This window comes from Paroedura picta, chromosome 11 (genome assembly GCF_049243985.1).
Source record: "Paroedura picta isolate Pp20150507F chromosome 11, Ppicta_v3.0, whole genome shotgun sequence".
NCBI classification, from domain to species: domain Eukaryota; kingdom Metazoa; phylum Chordata; class Lepidosauria; order Squamata; family Gekkonidae; genus Paroedura; species Paroedura picta.
Window position 1 is genome coordinate 14506229 of NC_135379.1, and position 15320 is coordinate 14521548.

General features: G+C 44.5%; 1 protein-coding gene across 1 annotated transcript in view; it reads right to left on the reverse strand.

Moving 5' to 3' along the window:
- The window catches only part of APBB1IP (amyloid beta precursor protein binding family B member 1 interacting protein), a 51311-nt gene extending 44057 nt beyond the window's left edge, over positions 1-7254 (reverse strand). Inside the window, exon 1 of the mRNA XM_077302715.1 lies at positions 7035-7254. The gene's annotated coding sequence lies outside the window, so the exon portion shown is untranslated. The remainder of the gene's footprint in view (positions 1-7034) is intronic.
- Between the last annotated feature and the right edge of the window lie 8066 nt (positions 7255-15320).

Consider the following 15320-nt stretch of genomic DNA (forward strand, 5'->3'; position numbering starts at 1 on the left):
GGTGGGTGTGGGAGGAGAGGATCCATCTGCAGCTGAGATGAAAAGGAGGTTGAAATGTATTTGGGAAGAAGGTGAGAGGTGAGAAGGTGAGAGAATCCTCCAAGTCCACCAAGCCAAGGGAGATGCAGAATCTACTCCTGAAATTATGGTGCTGCTGTTCCTGCTCCTTATTCCCATCCAGTTTCACCTGCAGATGAATAAGGAGAGCCAGCACCTTCTGTTGGGTAAAAAAAGGCCAACTTTATTTGTTGACATTGATCAATGGCACCCGCAGGCTAAGGACCCCATTCCAACCCAGATGCAACAGGGGACATTGGTGGGATGCACAAGAATCAGGCTTCCTATTGTTTACGCATCCCTAGATTTACAGACGAGACCACCCCATGAGTTATCACATACATATGGCTCAGGCTCCTCATTGTCAAGCTTTTATGGTGCTTGCGGGAGGTGTGCCACTTCCTGTCCTCCTAGCTGCAGGGTTCATGGGTCAAGGATAAAGACAGCACTTAAGAGTTTCAGGTCTTTGTTAGCCCCAAGATATCAGGCCTGGTCTAAGTGTTATCCATTCACCATCCAAATGATGCCCCAGGATGCCTTGCTGAGGACAAAACAGGAGGTGGAGCCTATCCATCCCTTATATGGTTTGTTCCCCCACACCCAAAGAAGTCACAGTGGGATATGTCAGATCCTGATTATAAAGGCGCAGAGCTGGAATTAGGGTGATGGATGGTTGCATAAAAGCCTGCAGCTTCATGGACTCACTGGGGACAAAAGAAGAAGAAAAAGAAGAAGAGTTGGTTCTTATATGCCCCTTTTCCCTACCCGAAGGAGGCTCAAAGCGGCTTACAGTCCCCTTCCCTTTCCTCTCCCCACAATAGACACCCTGTGAGGGAGGCGAGGCTGAGAGAGCCCTGATATTCCTTCCCGGTCAGAACAGTTTTATCAGTGCCGTGGCGAGCCCAAGGTCACCCAACTGGTTGCATGTGGGGGAGTGCCAAATCAAACCCGGCATGCCAGATTAGAAGTCCGCACTCTTAACCACTACACCAAACTGGCTCTCCACTACACCAAACTAGCATAGATGTAGGAGAACAGTGATCTTTCACTGGCGTCTAGGGTTGCCAACTCAGGGTTGGGAAATACTGGAGACTTTGGAGGTGCAGCTGGGAGGGGGCAGGATTTGGGGCAGGGAGGGACCTCAGTGGAGTATAATGCTATGGAGTCCACCCTCCAGAGCAGCCATTTTCTCCAGGGGAACTGATCACTTTAGTCTGGAGATTGTAATTCCAGAGAATCCCCAGGTCTTCAAAAGCGCAAAAAAACCACAAGGAAAGCTGGTCCTGTGGAATCAAGTTCTGAAACTGATGATGCAGGAAGCCCAGCAGAAACAGAGGAAATACAGAGCAAAATGCTGAGTGCAGACGCAGCTTGTTATAATTACAGTTCACAATCCAGACAAAATGAAATACTTGACTATCCTTGTCAAATATATTGTGGCCAGATTCAAACACTGTAGATTGGGCATGTGAAGATTTGCTTATAACAACATTCACAGAATAAGCAAAGCCGCAATAACACCTTTTTGTTTCCTCCCATTATTTCCTGCTGTGGTGTAGTCAGTCTTTATGAAAAGCTTCAAAACCCAAGCTATACAGTTCCGTAGACAACAGGCTGAACTTTACCAGCAAAAACGTGCTGCAGCTTGATATTTCTTTTAGCAATTTGCCTAATATATGGGTTTCAAAATTTATACTTGCCCAAGATATTAAAATGTAATGAATAATTTCTGCAGACACACAAGAAACGTGACAAGAATAATTTGGATCAGCACATTATGGTTTATTATACTTACAGAAAAAACTTGCTGCAAACAGACATATGTTGGAAAGAGGGAGAAAATCTGGGCAAGAAAGTTTAGTCAAAAACTGGCAACCTTTTATTTCATATTGGAATGAGATCAAGACAAATGAGAATTCAAGACACGGAATCTGCAATGTTTATTAATAGGTACAATCTGAATATTTAGCGGTATCAAATTATGTTCAGAAGTAATATCATCTTATCCCTTTTCTTCGTTTGTAATTAAAAATAAAAAATGACTGTAATTTCAAGAAGCATGGGAGAAGTAAAACATTTATAGAAAGCTTTCACAAAACCTGCCAAAGAATACTGAATCCAATTTAGACATGCCTCTAGGCAACTTATTTCCCAACAGGCATGGTTAAGACTACATTGTTCTTATTTGAATCATGCTATTTTTATGGGGTTTTAATACTGGTTCTTTTGTGAGCTTGCAGTTGGCATGTACTGATTACCAAACACTGGTATTGGAGAGCCAGCATGGAATAGTAGTCAGAATGTCAGATCAGTATCTGGGAGATCCAGGTCTGAAAATGCCCACTTATCCACGGAGAGCCCACGGGCTAGTCATTGTCTCTTGTTGTCCTAAATTGTTTATTTATTTTTTAGAGTTATTGCCTGCCCCTCCCATAACTGGCTCGTGGCGGGTTACAATTGTCCACGTTAAAAGCCCCATTAAAACCCCATTACAAGAATTCCGGATATCCATCCATATGCAATAAACGACTCCTAAAAACTTTTTAAAAACCATGGCGGACTACAACCCACTAGCCCCCCAGAAATCTAGTACAGGAGTGGGAGGAGGGAGCGCAGATCACATAGCGGGTGCTTCCGCTCTTAACACTGGGGGGCCTATCAGAGGCCACGCCGGCCTCAACCATAGACCTGGCGGAAGAGCTCTGTTTTGCAGGCCTAGCGGAATGCTGAAATCTTACCTCGCAGAGTTCTTGTGAGAAAGGGAGATTTAGGTTTAAGCCACTTTGGGTCTACATCAGGGGGAATATCTACATTAGAAATATCTACATTAGACTTTCTCAATCAAAGCCCTGGGATTTCTTGACAGCCCTGGAAAGGTTTCCTGAATGGGCAGGAGTTAATTAATTTTGATATATATATTTTAAATTTGTTAAACATTTATCAGGTGACACGGCCATATGTGGTCATCTTGACCCACTCCCTCCTCCCAAATGGCCAGTGATGGGCCTGGAAGAGACGAGAAGGTGTGTGTGACGGAGCTGGGGGGGGGGGGGCATGTGGACAGCTATCCTTCCCAACCATATTCTGCATGATCGCACCACTTCCGGGGCTTCCTGAAGCCTGAATAATGTTTCAGGGGTTTCTCAATGGTAAAAAAGTTGAGAAAGGCGGATCTAAATAGATATTACAGCAAAATGCCAAAGAATTGGGCAGGGAAGGAGAAAAGCCTTCTGACAAAATATTATTTTTCTAGTTGTCAGCCCATGAGCAGTATAAAAAACGAGAAGTCAAAGAATGACGATAGCAAAAAAGAGGGGAGGGGGAGTTGTTTAAACAGACACTGGTCTGTTGATATGATTCAGAATGGAGGAGGTTAATTTTCATTTTACATGTTCTGTGTAATACATGATAAAAAGAAGCTTGCTTCAAGATCTAGCACTGTGCAATAGTTTTGGCCAAGGCTAACCGAAGGTGAGGAAGTAAATGCAAATGAGCTTTGGATTTTGAGACCCAGCCCAGAAATACTGAAGCGTTAACTAACATCAGAATAGCAAAGGGAAAATACGGTCTTTCCCACCACCCACTAATTATGGTTTTAAATCTGGGCCCACAATTGGCATAGAACAGGGGTGACCAAACTGTTGCTCTCCAGATGTCCATGAATTACAGCACATGCTGGCAGGGGCTCATGGGAATTGTTAGTCCATGGATGTCTGGAGAGCCACAGTTTGGCATAGAATAACTACAACAGAGGTCCCCACCACAGTACCCGTGGTTGCCATGGTGCCCATGGACACCTTCCCTGGTGCCTGCAAAGTGCTTTTAGAAAGTGGGCTGGGCTTCTGTTCAGTAACGCTTCTGGTTGGTCACTGGAGATTTGACTGGCTATGCAGATGTTTAAAAAGCTGGCTTTGACAGCAGTGCTACTTCAGTAGTGACTGACAGGAAGTTGCTGATCCACTTCCTGTGTGAGCCTTTTAATGGAAGCCATTTTGTGGCTGTGCCCATCCTGATATGTCAGAACACAAAAAAGTTGGGGACCCCTGAACTACAATATATGCCAGGACACATTTTATTTTTGACACACACACACACATGCTTCTCAGTAATAAGGCCTTGTATTTGGTATCTGAATCATATATATTTTAAAAATACCACTCTTACAAAAAATCTAGATTTAAACTTCAACCTACCAAGGTCAAACATACAATCTTCTTTTGTTTACTTAATGGATATTGAATCCCCATCTACTGATGCTCCTCCTCACCCCTCCAGAGATGCATCTTGGAAAGAATGAACCACTCCTTGCTTCAATGACACATTTTAAAGAGATGCAGTTAATTCAAAACCACTGATGTTTGTCAGTAGTCCCTCGAAGTTGTGCACGTGAGCAGCCGCTCATTAACGTGGAAGCTTTGCTCAGCAGCGATCTGGAGCTGCGCAGGGTCTTGTACTCCCCATTGCCCATTTTAAGATTCTAGCAGTTATATCCTGCTGGGGATATGAACTGATTTGCTCAGTTGGTGTGGGGGAAATAGAGGCAGCGTCATGTGTGATGTCATGACATATACATTATCTCACAAAAAAAGTGGGATTTTCATTCTTGAAAAGCGTAAAGGAACAATTATATAGAATTTAGCCTCCTTTTCAAAAGAAACTTATTCTGCTCATAGTGCAATCTTAAATATGTTTTCCAGGAAGAAAGCCTCTCTAAATAGGCCTCCCTCAGTAGGTTTCCAAGTAGATAGACCTCTTAGGATGCAAGAACTGTGGGGGATCAACTAAACTTATTCCACTCTTCAAATACTTTTGACTTTTCTTAAATTCATAAAATGTTTACATCAATAAGAAAATATATGATTCTCCAGAGAAGTACAAATCAACAGTAAAATCATAAATATATAGAAGAATGCAAGTTATCTGAAATCCATATGCCCCTTTACATTTCGCTACTGTACCTTAATCAAGCTGACCTCAACCTGATCAGAATATGGCAGGCTTCCTCAACCAAGGTTTTGTGAAGCCTTTGGGCATCTTGACAGCCCTGAAAGGGTTTCCTGAATGGGTGGGAGCCAATTAATTTTTAATATACTTTTTAAAAACTGTTAATCCTTTATCGGGTGGTATGATCATGTATGGTCATGTTGACCGGCCCCCTCCCCAATGGCCAGTGACGGGCCTGGAAGGAGTGGGAAGGGGAGAGGCATGTAGACAGCTATGCCTCCCAACCCATATTCTGCACAATTGAGCCACTTCTGGAGTTTCTCGAATATTTCAGGGGCTTCCGAAATGGTAAAAAAGCACAGGTAGAACCACACTAAACAACTGGACTCCAAACAGTACAAAACCAGAACTGATCAGCGCAAGTTCCCAAAAGAACCAAGGCTACACATTTCTGCCTCCTGGTACACTTTTATGGTAGCAGATTCTCAGTGCCTGACAATCACTCATCTCTGAAAGCACCCAGAGGCTGCATGGCACAAGGAAATGGAATCCAACTAGTCCCTGTTCTGCTGAAGGATAATGTGACTCACTGACTAATCTGGAAATATCCCGCAGCAGGTTTCTAGCAACTGAGTGTTTAAAAAATATATATATATTTCCTCAATTATACTGAAACCCATTGTGTTTTTCCAGCCTCCCTTTGGGTTCTAACTACCATGTAAACCGGACTGTCCCTCAAGTAATACTAATCTGCAAATTAATTTGGAAATATCGGTCTCACTTGAAATTACCAAAATTGCAGAAACCTCACAAATCTGTGATTCACCAGAATCCGTTGCTTCAAAAACAACCATCTTAAAGGCAGTAGGGAGAGCACAGTGTGCAATACTTGAGACACCCCACCCCTGTCTCTACTGCATTGTCAAGGACCTCAAAGATGGGAAGTATCAACCATTGAACTTGGTGGACCATGCTGTGCAAGGCAGCATGTCAGTTCCAGATCAGAAGTTCCAGAAACGTCCCCGTGGTTCTGTTATTTTAATTGACTCCCCCCACCCCCGCATCCCGGAAGCCCCTTAAATGAGTCATTCACAGTGTACATTTGCACAAGGTAAGAAAGCATGGCCCTCCCCCCAAATACACACCGCATAGGACCTCAATTTTGATTTATTCTTGGCTGAATAAAAAGAGTCACAGGTTTGTCAGTAGTTCACGAAGGGCATGCTGAAATGGTGAAGTGGCTCCTCTTTTGAACTTTGGGGGAAAGCTGGGATTTCTGCAGTAGGAGACCACACATTCAAGCCTTTCTGGAAAGGGGGCCAGCCCCTTTTTTTACACTACAAAAGCACCTGGGCCCTTGTATTAAACAAGGGCCGACAACTTACTTACTTACCGTTTCAAATACTTATTTCTGATTCCAACTTAAAAATACTCAGTAGAAGTCAACTTTGCAGTTCTTCCCCATCTGTTGCAAAACAGTTGCTCTTGCATACAAGATCAGCGGTTGCAACTTCTTGTGGCAGGAAGTTTTGCAGAGTGAGTAAAAGCCATGGGCAGAGAAGCAATCACCACACCAAATCCTTTTCAGGCCAAAGTGGAGAGAAGGTTGTTCCCGAAAAATTAGGCACTTTCCCTCACACTGCCAGGCTATTTATTCAGCAGGAGAGAACTGGTGTTGGGACACAGGGAGTCCCGGCCCCGGTGGAAGTCCCGGTCACCAACTGGGGAAGGCACTCATTGCACGCTCAGAGGTATATTACACCATACCCAGCGACAATGAAAGAACAATCGCCCTTCAAAGAGCAATGCTGATACTCTAAATCTGAGGCAGCACGGGGCCAGGAAGGAGATGACGTACAATTTAATTGCCATTAATGCCAATTGCCATTCTTAATTACTCCCCCCCCCCACACACACACACACACACACACGCACAATTCAAGCACTTTTTGAACTCGACTGCCTCCCACCCCTTCCTCCAATAGCAACATTCCCTCGCCCTTCTCTTTGGTCCCAATGGCCTCTGAGTTTACCTTGCTCCCTTTTCTCTGGCAAGCGTCCAGGGAGGCTGAGGAATGCTGGGGTGAGCTGGGAGGTGGTCGGGCAAATACCCCCTGGCCAGCGTTGCTTCCCTTCCTGCCACCGCGTCACGCTTCTGCACCCTCCTTGGAGGAAGTCTGTGGTCTGTGTGTGCTTCTAGTTCCTTTTATCTGCAGGGGACCGTTAGGGTGACACCTCTAGTAGGGCAGAAGCAGAGTGGATGCCTGTAAGTTCAGCAGGACACTTTTCTCTGCTTGAGTGATAAGCAAAGTGGGGGCGGGAAGATTAAGGCGAATGGTGATCAGCCCCACATTGCTGATTTTGACAGTCTCCAATTGGAGTACCACAGAAGAATCATAGAGTCATAGAGTTGGAAGGGGCCATACAGGCCATCTAGTCCAACCCCCTGCTCAACGCAGGATCAAGAAGGGGGCTTGAATGGGTTCCACGGTGCTAGGTGTAAAAATGGCCTCAGGGCCAACTGCTACCGGGTTTACACCACAAATCTATGTTGTTTGCCCGCCGAATGTGCAGGAAGGGTAAGCTATGAGAATAAAGATGTATTTATTTTATTTACAATGGCTGTTTTCTCATTAAGAAGCCGAAAAGAGGAGTAATTCAGGGCAGACTGGGTTTTCTGAGTCGACCAATCAGCCTTTTATTGGCTCTTCCTGTTTCCCTCCTGCTTCAACTTTCCCTAACAGGATGGCTTTTCCCGATGAGTGTTGTCTTCTCACATTGAGGCTAAAGTTCTGTTGTCTCAGTTTGATCATTTTATTCCCTAGGGAGAATTCAGGCTCGCTTTGATCTAGGTCCCACTTCTTTGGCTTTTTGACAGTCTGACGCCTCTGTCAAACTCCCCTCCAGTATTACAGATTATTCTTTTTTATTATTCCTGTCAGCATTGTTCACAGTCTATCTGTCCAAATATCATATAGCTGAGAAAGAGGGATGCCACTTTGAATCCCTGTTGGAGAGAAAGAAGAGGCAGAAATGAAGTAAAATAAAAATAAACAGGCCAGCATCTTAATCATCACCACAGCATTTTGTGGAATCGCTCTTCCAAGTCTGGATCTAGAACAAGAAGGTACGGGTTGGAGACAGTCCAGTTCTCAGGGCCACCTCACTAGCTGAAGACTAAAATCAAAGCCCAGTAGCACCTTTAAGACCAACAAAGATTTATTCAAGGCGTGAGCTTTCGAGTGCAAGCACCCTTCGTCAGACAATGATCTTCTTACATGACAGGGAATATATAGCAAAAATTAGTTGAAGACTGGCGTTCTATATTGACAATCAATTTGAAATGGGAATTATCAATGAATTCGCCCCACAAACATGGTAGTACATGACAAAGCCATCTGTCATCAGGGTCACCAGCTTTGGTTTGGGAAATACCTGGAGATTTTGGGGGTAGAGCGTGAGGATGGCAAGAGAAAGAATGGTGAAAGACCTAAGCAGGGTCTAATGTCATAGTGTCCACCCTCTAAAACAGCCATTTTTTCCAGGGAAATTTATGTTTGTAGCCTGCAGATTAGTTGTACCAGCAGAAGGTCTCCAGGTACCACCCAGTGTTAGCAGCCCTATATGTCACCTAACACACACTTATTTATTATTTTTTTATTTATTTACAAGGAAGACATCTGTTACCAACTCTTTGACATCTGTGGTGGCAACCAGTTATTACAGCACCGTTGCCCTCTAGGTGGGCGTACCGCTATAGGATGGGGTTACTTTGACCGCCATGTTACCATTATATCGTTGTGTTTTTTTAACTGGGTTTTAATGGGGCTTTTATTGGGGATGTGTGTATTGGAACCTATTTTGTAACCTGCCACAAGCTGGTTCACCTCTGCCACTGACATGGTCCTCATCTAGTCTATTTTAGCCCCACTGTCAGGGAAGGTATGCTAAGAGCGCGTGACTACCCCAAGGCCTCCCAGTAAGGTTCCAGGGCAGATTCAAACCTGGGTCTTCAGGTCCTAGACTGCACCACACTGGCACCAGGCAAAAATATTTCTTTTTGACCAGGCTTTGAATTAAGAAATTGATGTTTTCAAATTGTTTGTATATTCTGATTCTAGCCTGAAAACTTTTTAATGGGGCACTTGGAGGGAACTGTGTGCTGCCTTTTTTAATGCTGGGTTTGAATAGTTTGTTAATAGTTCATTGTTATGGTGTTTTCTTTTTATCATGCAAAGCTATGCAAAGCCGATCTCTGGAGAGGCAGCATAAGAATTTTTTTTTCTTCCAAACCAATACATATCATTGCTGGTGCTCTGAAAGCGTTTTACCTTCATGGCAGTACAGAAATGAAGAAAGAGAATAAATTCATTGAGTGAGTGGGACTGAACAAACAAATAACGTGAATATACTCTCTCGATATACCGTAAATGTCTTGGGTAGACGTAAAACTGATACACTCCCGGGAGCAAACATTACTCAGAACCATCTTTTCTGCAGAAAAAACACTATTCTGTTTCCAGAGGCCAAAATAAACCATTCCCTTGGTCAATCTGATGAAAAATCTGTCTGGAAGAGAAGGAACATAGCCGCCCGTTAGAGCATGTCTTTGTTCAAAACATTTGCAGTTAATGTATGTTTGTTGCTTTAATTTTGGGGGGCCACATTTCAATTATGAGAGACAATCATTATCACTCAAGGATAATCACAAATATTTTGTTCTGTTTTGAGAATGGCTGAAATAAGGTCCCAAGGCTGGGATGAATGAATGCCACACCGGAGGCATAAGTGGAATCCAATGGCCTTATGCTAGTGGAGCAAAGATCAGTGTAAACAATTTTCAAAGGGCACTTGAAAGCCCATCAGATTATGAAGCATTTTTCAGTAGAAGCGTTTCAATTACTGCACAGGTTCCCTGCCTCCCTTTTCAATCAAAGAATCCAAATCTTGCTTTCCTCATGAAATGAAGGCATGCAACCAGGTCTACCTTATTTCTAATGATGTCTTGATGTTTTAGACCAGGGCTGGTCAAACTGCGGCCCTCCAGATGTCCATGGACTACAATTCCCAGGAGCCCTTGCCAGCATTCGCTGGAGAATGCTGGCAAGGGCTCCTGGGAATTGTAGTCCATGGACATCTGGAGGGCTGCAGTTTGACTACCCCTGTTTTAGACAATATTGATCTATGCTACACCATATCATCATCATCATCATCATCATTATTATTATTTATATGTCACCCTTTCTTGATGGCTTTGGGTGGCTCACAAAATTAAAATCCACACAATACAATGTAAATAAGATAACAAATTAAAAATACAGTTACAATGATTTAAAATAAGTAGCACCAATTCAGTCAGGAGCATCTCCTGTCATCTGCAAGTTGCTCTTGCGTGAAAGTTGCCAAAAAGTTAGCATACAACATACTGAATACAATCATATGTACAAGAATGGACTAAGCATGTAAAGCCAAATTTAGAGGAGACCAGGTAACACTTCCACTCAAACCAGTCCAAGGCCTATCTAGTGTAGTGGTTAAAGCAAACTTTCTCAACCAGGGTCTTGTGAAACCCTGGGGTTTCATGACGGCCCTGGAAGGGTCTCCCAAATGGGTGCGAGTTAATTAATTTTTAATATATTTATTAAACTCGTTAAACATTTATCAGGTAATATGACCATGTATGGTCATATTGACCTAGACCTCCCTTCCAAAATGGCCAATGATGGGGTGGAGGGGGTGGGAAAGGGAGGGGCCCCGGGCGAGTGTGTCCACAGCTGTGCTTCCCAACTATATCCTGCATGATTGCGCCACTTCTGCGGTTTCTCAAAGCCAGAAGAACATTTCTGGGGTTTCTCAAAGGTCAAAAAGTTGAGAAATGCTGGGTTAGACTGTTGGACCCTAGTCTCCGTGAGATCCTAGCACAGCCATGGAAGCTTGCTGGCGACCTAGAGCCCGTCCTGCACTCTCAGACTAGCCTATCTATCTCGCAGGGTTGCTGTGTGGATAAGATGGAAGTGAGGAGAATTATGTAAGGTGCCATTGGGTCTCCTTGGGGAAGACAGGCAGGGTATAAATAAAGCCAATAAAAATTAATTGAGAGTTGCTCTAGTGATGAATCACATTTTTAATTTAAACTTTCCTCAAGGAGCTCCTCATCATAAATGAGACCAGCTTTACTGCTATTTCAATCCCTGATGCTGGTTGACTGCCAGAACCTCATTTAACCTACTATGCCAGTGGTTCTCAACCTGGGGGGTCGGGGCCCCTTTGAGGGTTAAATTACCCTTTCACGGGGGTCGCAGCAGGGTGAGCAGATTGGTTGGTTGGTTGGTTGGGTGGGTGGGGCGCTGCCACTGTTGCTGCCCCTCCTGCAGGTGTCTGCCTGGAGCAGTGGAAAAGAGTGAGATCGGCAGAACTGAACTGAAAAATCCCGGGGGGGGGGGGGGGGGAACAATTTATATACAATCATGAACTATGGATCTTCACACCATTGTTCAGTTTCGGTTTAATTTCTGTGAAAGAACCCTTGCATAATTGTATGGTTGGGGGTCACCACAACATGAGGAACTGTATTAAAGAGTTGCAGCATTAGGAAGGTTGAGAACCACTGCACTATACTAACTGAATAACAGCATGCCCTATGAACGTATGCACTGGTCTGAGAATGGATGACAGCGATGGAGACACAGCGTTTGCTGGCAGGGGCTCATGGGAATTGTAGTCCATGAACATCTGGAGGACCACAGGTTGACTACCCCTGACCTACCCAATACAACCTGCAGCCACACTGGACCTTTAAGCTGCTTGGATCCATTCATCCCTCACAGTGACAGTTTATGCACTGGGAAATTCACCGCTCCAGCTCCTGTGCAGGAACACAAATCAGTGAGGCACACTGGGCCAAATGCTCCCCCGTGTGGGTGCTGGAAGAGGTGGGGCATGACTAAAACTCCAGCCTGCAGCCCGGCATGAAACCTCCAGTGCGTAAACGGTCAGGGAGGCCTATCCTAAGCAGAGTTATACTGTCATGGCCCCGTCTCCAGAGGGTGCCTCTGCACCACTGCCTGAGCTCATTCTGCCAGCTCCCTCGGAGGAAGAAGCGGAGGAGCTGGAGCAAAGCAGCAGGGTACTGCTTAGAGAGGCAAGTCCCGATAGGGAGCCTCAACCAGGTCCCAGCCAGACAAGCACCATGCCCTCTGCACCAGCATGACCTCAGCCTGCAGCAACACCCCTGAACAGCCCAGGCTCATCTCCAGAGTGCAGGAGGGAATGCAGGAGGACAACGTTGGCAACACGCAGGCAAAGTGCTCGGCTTAGACTGCAGCAACAGGCTAGGTTGGGCTCAGGTGGGGCTCATTAATTGGAGGAAGGCTGAGTGCCAGGTGCAGCCACTTGGTGTGACAGCTCAGCTTGTTCTTAAGCACAGCAGAAATGCTTCTCAGTGTGGTTGCCTTGACTGGTTTCCTGCTCTCTGACGCTTTGGTGACTCCTGGCTTGACCCTGCTTCACCCGACTAGACTACGCTTTGATTGAATGCTCCACAGATTCCCGGCTTGACCTTGGTAAAGATAAAGGACAACTCAGTTCTCCTTTGGACTTCATCCACTAGCAATTCCTGATAAGACCCGGACTGGACTTTTGACTACTCTCTGGTACGTGCTTTGAACTTGCTTGACTTTGTAACCGTGCTTGCCCTTGCACTAACCCTGCGTGTGCCAGGATAGGGCAGCAAATATACCCTTCTAAGCCCATTAACTTTGATTGATTCAAAGCAGTATAGCTCTGCTTAGGATGGCTTCTTCTTCTTTCTCTTACATCTGAGAGTGACTGACCCAGTGATGCCTCCTGGGTTTCAAACCCAGCTCTACACAGTCTTTGTACACCTCCCTCTTTCTATCAATTTTGCACAACTGCCTTGGAGCGAATTAGACCCTCAGGCCACCAAGCTCTGCCATGGAGCACAGTCTATCTACCCCAGTTTTCATACTGCGACTTGTATGCATTGACCCTCACTGCTGCCTCAGATTGACAGATCAGCTGCCTCAGTCTCATCAGAAGTACACCCCATGGAGTCACTTGGGTCTTTGCTTCCTTCAAGGAATTCGGGGAAAGGGTTACTGTCAGCCCTGAGACATCATTATGTACCACTTTGCAAGCCATGAAACTGTTAAAATGATTAATAAAGTGAGGAAAGCTAGAAAATATATTTCCTAGGCACTTTGAAATTGTAGAGGAGGACAGCTGGTTTAGAAAAATGTCATCAATCAAGAAGCAATAAATTTCCTGACTCGAGAAGACTATTCAAATGTCTATTGTAATAAGGATTCAGCTTACACTCCAAGATGGAGCTCTTCCGCCAGGCATTTGGTTGAGGCCGGGCCAGGAAGATTTGGTCCCTCCATATATAGGCCCCTGCAGAGACACTGCCTTTGGTTAACTGATCACAGATTCTTCTCCCAAGTATGATGGTGGCTATTGGGTAGGGCTGAGTTTTTAGATTTGTTTTCCCACCATCAAGGATCATTGTTGTTTTGTTTATGGGGTTGTATTGTATTGTCTTATCATATTGTATTGTTTTATTATTTTACTGTAGATCGCCATGAACTGGATGGGTTTTGGGAGTGGTGGGGATAATCAATCAATCAATCAATCAATCAATCAATCAATCAATCGAGTTGTGCAAATGGAAACCAGGGTCTATTTGGAAGGTTGGATGAGCAACTGAATGCACCTGACAACTTATGCAAGTGTGCAAATTGCCAAAGAAGAGGCATTCTTCTATTTTTTCAGGGCTGAAATCTTTTTAACATTCTCTGTTCTGTACTTCTTTTGTATATGTAAACAGGCAGGTTTGCACCTATACTCCGCTCAGAAACAATGCGTTCCTCCAGAGAAACTGGGATCCTAGCCCAAGCACTGCTGCTCATATGGAGTCAATACACCCCCAAAATATGAGAACCAAGTCCCCAAAAAATTCATTCTTTTATGTGTATGGAAATCATTCTGCATAAACATATGGAAACAAGATGAGGTGAAATTTGGAGTGGATGAAAGTATAAAGAGAGCTGCAATTTCACTGAGATGCAAAATATCTGGTTTCTGGTGGCAAGTCAACAGAAAAGATTTGACCATGGGTGGGATTCTGTAAGAGACCGACTGAGTGCATGTTGGCATCCACTGACTTATTCCAAAGATGTTAATTTACCTGCTGCCATTACTGGAATACAAGCTACTCATACGATTCATATCACATTTATAAACTTCTTCTAAGGATTTGGACAAGGGCCACTTTAATCAGTAAGGTATTTCCTCTAAAAGGCACTAAAAGAGAAACTATATGGAGACAGCATAGTTTATTCCAAATTTTCTTCCAAATGCACAAGCAGAAAACCCTGCAGTTCAGGAACTTGCACGCTTAGGATTTCTTTCTAACAGAAAGGAGGAAAGAAATAGACAAAAAGGAGGAGGCGAGGAAAGGAGAAAGGAAGGCAGTATTCATATGATCTCCATTTTCTATTAATGTTTTTCTTATTTTCTAAGATGCAACTCTGTACATGCATGGGCTCGATAATATGTGCCAAGGAACACATGAAGTTCTATGGTGGACCATCTAATATAGGGCTTCCCAACCATACTAAAGTGCCATACAGTACCACGAAGGCCCCTCAGTGGTACCACAGCATGGTTATTTTTTAACCCTTCTACCCTGTGAAAGAAAAAGATTTATTTGGGCAGACTGACCCACCTCCTCCCAAAGTGGCCAATGATGGGCCTGTATGGGGTGGGAAGGGAAGGGACCCTAGCAATTTAAATATTTGCTGCCCTTTCACTTCTGGGACAGGAAGGCATGGCCAGCTGACGTCACTTCCTGGTACATCACAGTCTGAAAAATATTTCAGTGGTACCTTCATGGTCCAAAGGTTGAAAAAGGCAGATCTAACATATGGGCTCCATCCGTGGACATAGCACTGAGGTTGATCTTTAACAGTAAATTACAACTAGATGTTCTTGTGTGGACACACTTCCAGCTACTGAAAATGACTGCTAGTATGACCCATTGAAATCTGTGAGAACTTGGTCACAATACCCAACAATGTGTGAATTTAACCTTTAACCCTTTAACCCCCACCCCAGACAGGTGTTAGAATCATAGAATCATGGAGTTGGAAGGGGCCACACAGGCCATCTAGTCCAACCCCCTGCTCAACGCAGGATCAGCCCAAAGCATCCTAAAGGAGGGGTAGTCAACCTATGGTCCTCCAGATGTTCATGGACTACAGTTCCCATGAGCCCCTGCCAGCAAATGCTGGCAGGGGCTC